Genomic DNA, 5,468 nt, shown 5'->3' with positions numbered 1-5,468 from the left:
TGGGGCGGTGGGAGCGGTGGCGGGTGCCCGCGGGGGAGCGCAGCGAGGCGCTCCAGCTGACGTGCTGCCTTCGCGGAGAAGTGGGGTGCGGGCAGGTGCCGGGCAGGGGTGATGGCGCGTTGCCCGAGGGCAGGCACCGACGGGAAGGGAAACCCCAAACCGGCAGGAGGCTGGCCCCGGTGGGAACGGGACCCTCCGGAGCGGGTCTACGAGCTCAGCGCCCCACGGCCCAGCCTCACGGCTGCTCGCGCTGTGAAAAGCCCAGGAGAAGAGCCGGGTTCCCGCGGATGAGGTCCTGGGAGGGCAGCAGCTGAGTTCAACCTCAAGATCCCTCCCAGTCCTCATCCGTCATTTAAAGTGTTAAAAATCCTTCTGCCCTGGCTCCAGCGCCCCGCGGACTGAGAGCCCTTTGTGTGCGGTGCTGACACGACAGACTGGCCCGTGAAGGCCGGATTGTGCCGGGTTCAGGAGAGAGAATGAATAAACCTCACTGTTTTCCCCCTGTAATTCACCAGGTCCCGGAGCTCCTCCCAGCATGGAGCTGGATGGCCAGTGCCCTGCCACCACGACGATTTTTCCAGGTATGCCGATGCAACCGGGGTGATGAATCCCGCACAGTGGCCAGAGCTTCCCATTGCCATTGGCAAGCAGACAACGATGCCTCGCAGCCACGATGGCCATCCTGCAGCACTGCTCCTGGCACACCTCCCTCCCACAGCTCCTCACCTGCTGAGGTGGAGGCTGGACCTCCAGCATACCCAAAACTTCCCACAAATAAAATTATGGGTGGCAGCAACCAATGCTTAAATTAATCACAAAACTGAGCAGGGAGTTGAGGAGGGACAGGAAGGAATGTGGCTGGAGCAAGGAGGTCTTGGGTGTGCACTCCCCAATGCAGCTAATTCAGGAGGAATTCTGGTGTTTCACCAAAAGCTGCCATTTCCAGCTCCCTCGGCGCTGAGCATGACTTACTATTCCTGACCTTGAACAGGCTGATCCTCTGCTGTCTGTGTTTCACTTGGCCTGAGCAGAAGCCACTGACCCCCAGCACCCGGATGGCATCAGCAGCCGCCCCGGCCAGCTCCACCTGACAAATGAGTCTCATCAGGGGAATCCAGCCTGCATGAGGGAAGGCTTTGATTCTCTCCCACTGGACTGGGGGACCTGCTGATTGCTCATACCTCTCCACTCTGATCCTGCTCTCATGGGTGCACATGGGCTCAGCTGCCCACAGGGGAAAGCATCCCATGGCAGCTCTGTCGGACAGAGGAAAGGGATGAGAGCAGCCACCAGCGTGTCCTTTATGTGGCTGGGAGGGACTGGACCTGGACAGGCAGCATGGATTTTGCAGCCAGGGAGGCAAGGGCTAAGCTGCTCAGAGCCACCCTGGCCAGGCAGGTTGCCCATGCCAGGAGGGAACATGCAGGGCAGAGTGGGAAGGGGACAGGAGCAGGCACCCCAGTGTGTCCCCATGCCAGAGCTTCCTCAGTTCCCCATTATCCCCATGGGTCCATCATTAAGCAATAAGCTGTTTGCAGAGGAGTTAAAAACATGTTTCAACATTGCTTCATCTTACACATCCCGTTGCAGTCCCGTTAACACCACCATATGCAAACAAGCAGAGGTAGCACACAGCCCACCAGCCAGCAGAAGGGACCTGGACACAATCTTCCTGCACACCATCTCACCCCCAGTGTCCCACCCAGAGATGACCAGCAGCCAGCACTGGAACTGGAGGGCTCTGGCAAGGGTTTCCACAGTTTCCATCTGTTTTCCACCGTGCCTTGCCCTACTTCGCTTGTGGAGGGTCTCATCTGGGTGTGGGAGCCAAGCCCTGGCTGCTTGGGGTGGGCAGGGGAGGTGGGCAGGGTGGCCCGTAGAGTGGCAGGCAGGGTGCTGGTGGCTGGCAGAGGGCTGGGTGCGTTCCGGTGCTGGAAGCAATGCCAACTGAGGGATTAGGAGAGCTGAACAGACTTCATATCCACCGCATCGCTAGTTAAATGGCCCTGCAATTAGGAAAATCCTGGCACTTTGGCTGACAAAGGCAGGGAGATCAAGCCCTTTCTGCAGCTCCATGTTGTGAGTCTCACTCCGCAGTGATTTCAGTTGCCTGCTCCACAGAGCAGTGGCGCACTTATTTTGATCTCGGCATGTGCAGACTGCTCTCCAGCCCCAGTGCTCTTCAGGCTCTCTGTCCCACTGCTTCAAAACCAGCTCAGTGTGCTGGCCCTCAAGCCATCACTGGCGGGTGGAGGTGCTGGGCTGTCACAGGCAATGTCGGGGGCCAGGGACCCCCCCGGATGATGCCAAGTGACTGATCTCTGCAGGCGGCATGGCTGGCAGTGAAAGGGGGTGAAGGCGTCCTGCCCCCTGCCTGTGCTCGCTCCGCTCAGGGAGGAAGGAAGCCCATGGGGACAGGATCTCCCCACATCCCATGTGCCACATTGCTCTGCAACCAAGGGGACGCTGCCAGGCAGAGATGTGCCAGGGGGGCTCTGCTGTGCTCTGCCCAGCTCCCCTCGCAGAAAGCAAAACGTCAGTGATTGGCACGGCACTTCTCCTCTGTCCTTCACCTTGGAGGAACCACTGGTTTCACCAGCTTTGCTTCAGCTCTCTCGGAATGGTGTTTTCTTGCAATAACCATTCAGTGACATTGCTAGTGGTTCAGGCATTCAGACCTCAGCTCAGCCCACACCCAAACGCCTGCCTTACATCCCAGCATTTTACACACCCAGATTTGCCTCATTTTTACTTGCCCCTGGTCTGTGGGGTCCTTAGCACATCCTTGAGTCGTATACCCCAGCTTACTCTTTTGCAAACAGGAGAGCTGGAACCCTGTTAAAATGGAAGCTGAGGATATTTCATAGTTGCGGGATGTCAGCAACCAAGAAGTTTAAGAAAAGCAGGAGGGAGAGAGGCTTCCAACAAAATCCTCAGGGCTGGCAGCCTTGTGCTTGTGCTGCAAATAGCTTGTCCTGTGGCTCATCTGCTAACTCTTAACGTTCACATGACTTGGCTTATGCCGTGATTACCTTACCTGCCAGCTAGTCTCCTTTTAAAAAGAAACAGAGAAGTGCAAAGGCATTCCTGCATCAAGCCCTGCAGGAATGCGCTGGGCGAGCTGAGCTGCCTCTGCCGTCCCACTTAATCGCCTGGGGAATTCATACCCTCTGCTGCCCTCGCTCTCAGCAGCCCCTGGAGTATTTATACGCAGATAGAGCTGCGTAGCTTTTACCAAAGTTGGTCTGATGTACAGGATGGCCACAAGGCTCCCGAAATGCTTCCGGCTCTGGGCATGTGATGGAGCAAGGATTCACTGATTGTGGTCATCCTTCAGGTAGCAGCCAGTGCTGTGATAATGGCTGGTGTGGTGGTACGGCCACAACTCAAGGAAGGGGCAGCTGCTTGGCACTGCTCAGATCCATCCTTTGGATGCCTTTTCCCTGTCTGTACCTGGGACTGGCTGTGTGGATGGAAGCCTGCAGTTCTCCCTCTAGATCAGCAGCTGCTGGGGAGCTACAGCAGTGATTTGCATCAGGCAAACACCCTGCTCCTCTCCCAGCACACACATGGCCCATGCAAGCCACCCCTTCAGGCACCTCTTGCTGTGGGCTGGCCACCCAGGCACGGCCCCCATCACCTGGGGTCCCCATGCAGGTAGGGACAACAGGATAGCAGAACAGAGGCTTCGTCCTACTCCTGTGGGACCCAGAGCCTGACCCCAGTCCCCGTCTGTGCTGTTACATTCCTCTTGGCACTGGGCAGGAACCTCATGCTGCTCTATGCAGCCTGCTCCGAGCCCGCACTGAGCCGGAGGCCGCCTGGGTCCCTTCTTGCCTCTGATAGTCCCCTCCTCTCCCAAGGTGGATGTCAGGACCAAGATGCCATCGCAGTTGCAAGGGGCTCATGGCCATGCGTGGGGGACTTGCAGCTCCGGGAAAGGTCCCAGGGAGCCACACACACTGCAGGCTCTGTGGGCCCCAACACCATGGGGACTCATACAGGTCCCGGTGTGGAGGACTCAGGGTCACCATGACTCCAGCAGACACATTTATTTCTGCTCCTCTATGCAAATTCTGTGTCTGCTGCCATTTTCAGGGTCCCAAGCTGCAGATAATGAGGAGGGTGCACTTTCTGCTCTGGGTGCTGTGCTGCAACAGGGTTGGGGAGTCTCGTTTCCAGCATGCACAGGTGGCGTGCCAGAGAAGCCAAGCATGCCAAGGGTGGCTAGGGAGTACCCACAGGGCCAGGGTGCTGCTGGCAGGATGCTAGGGGAAGGAAAATAAAAAGGAAGCAATGACAGAGGAAACAGATTTATCATCTCTCTGCAGAGTGCTGGGGCTCAGCCACAGGGGGTTTTCTGAGCCAAGATTCAAGACCACGCTGGGCTCCTCCATGCAGCCATCAGCCCAGAGGAAGCCCCATGGTGGGGGGTGTCTCAGCCCCACCAGGGTGGGCACAGGGAGCAGGGACTCCCTAACTTCTGCTTTATCACCTCCAGCAGGTTTGCGAGCTCAGGCGTGACTGCAGCCAGCTGGGACCAGCCATGTGAGATGATGTGAAGCTCAGTGCTGCATGCATGGCCTGTGGCAAACCCCGGGGCACCCCTCTGCCCTCAGGGACACAAATAGCGCCCAAGCCAGGAGAGAATGGGTATGGGCTGGGGAGGGGAGATGGCACAGTTGCCCCAGGGGAAGCAAAACCAGGGACATGTGTGGGCAGCTGGGTTGGAGGCTGTCCAGGAAACGGGCAGAGCATCTGTGGTGGAGAGGTTGTACCCCCCCACCTCTCCCTGGTGCTGGCAGCAGGGACTCGGGAGCAGCTGGGCCCCAGGGACCAGCAGCTGGACCCCAGAGCCAAAGGGCTCAGATCTGGGGTGCCAACAGGGATGGAGCAAGGAGGCTGCCAGAGGTCAGGAGGGTACCCCGCATCCTGCCCTGGGGCTTCCCAAATGCTCAGGGTTGGGGACCAGCCCAGCTGTGTCACCCAGGATGGGGGGGATGGGACTGTTCAGGGGTGCACTGGAACGGGACGTGGTGCTGACTCAGGCCTGTGCAGGAGGGCTGGTCCCGGCAGTCAGCTGCCCATGGCCATCTGCCAAGCCCAGCACCCTGCCATGTGAAAAGCCTTCATTTTTGGGCAGCAAAAAAATCGACATCCTCCTTTCTGAAAGGTCACCTCAGCAGGTGAGGAGCTGTGGGAGGGAGGTGTGCCAGGAGCAGTGCTGCAGGATGGCCATCGTGGCTGCGAGGCATCGTTGTCTGCTTGCCAATGGCAATGGGAAGCTCTGGCCACTGTGCGGGATTCATCACCCCGGTTGCATCGGCATACCTGGAATAATCGTCGTGGTGGCAGGGCACTGGCCATCCAGCTCCATGCTGGGAGGAGCTCCGGGACCTGGTGAATTACAGGGGGAAAACAGTGAGGTTTATTCATTCTCTCTCCTGAACCCGGCACAATCCGGCCTT

The sequence above is a fragment of the Athene cunicularia genome (assembly GCF_003259725.1).
Source record: "Athene cunicularia isolate RWA chromosome 8 unlocalized genomic scaffold, athCun1 chr8_part1, whole genome shotgun sequence".
Taxonomy (NCBI): domain Eukaryota; kingdom Metazoa; phylum Chordata; class Aves; order Strigiformes; family Strigidae; genus Athene; species Athene cunicularia.
Note: the sequence above shows the minus strand (reverse complement) of the source record.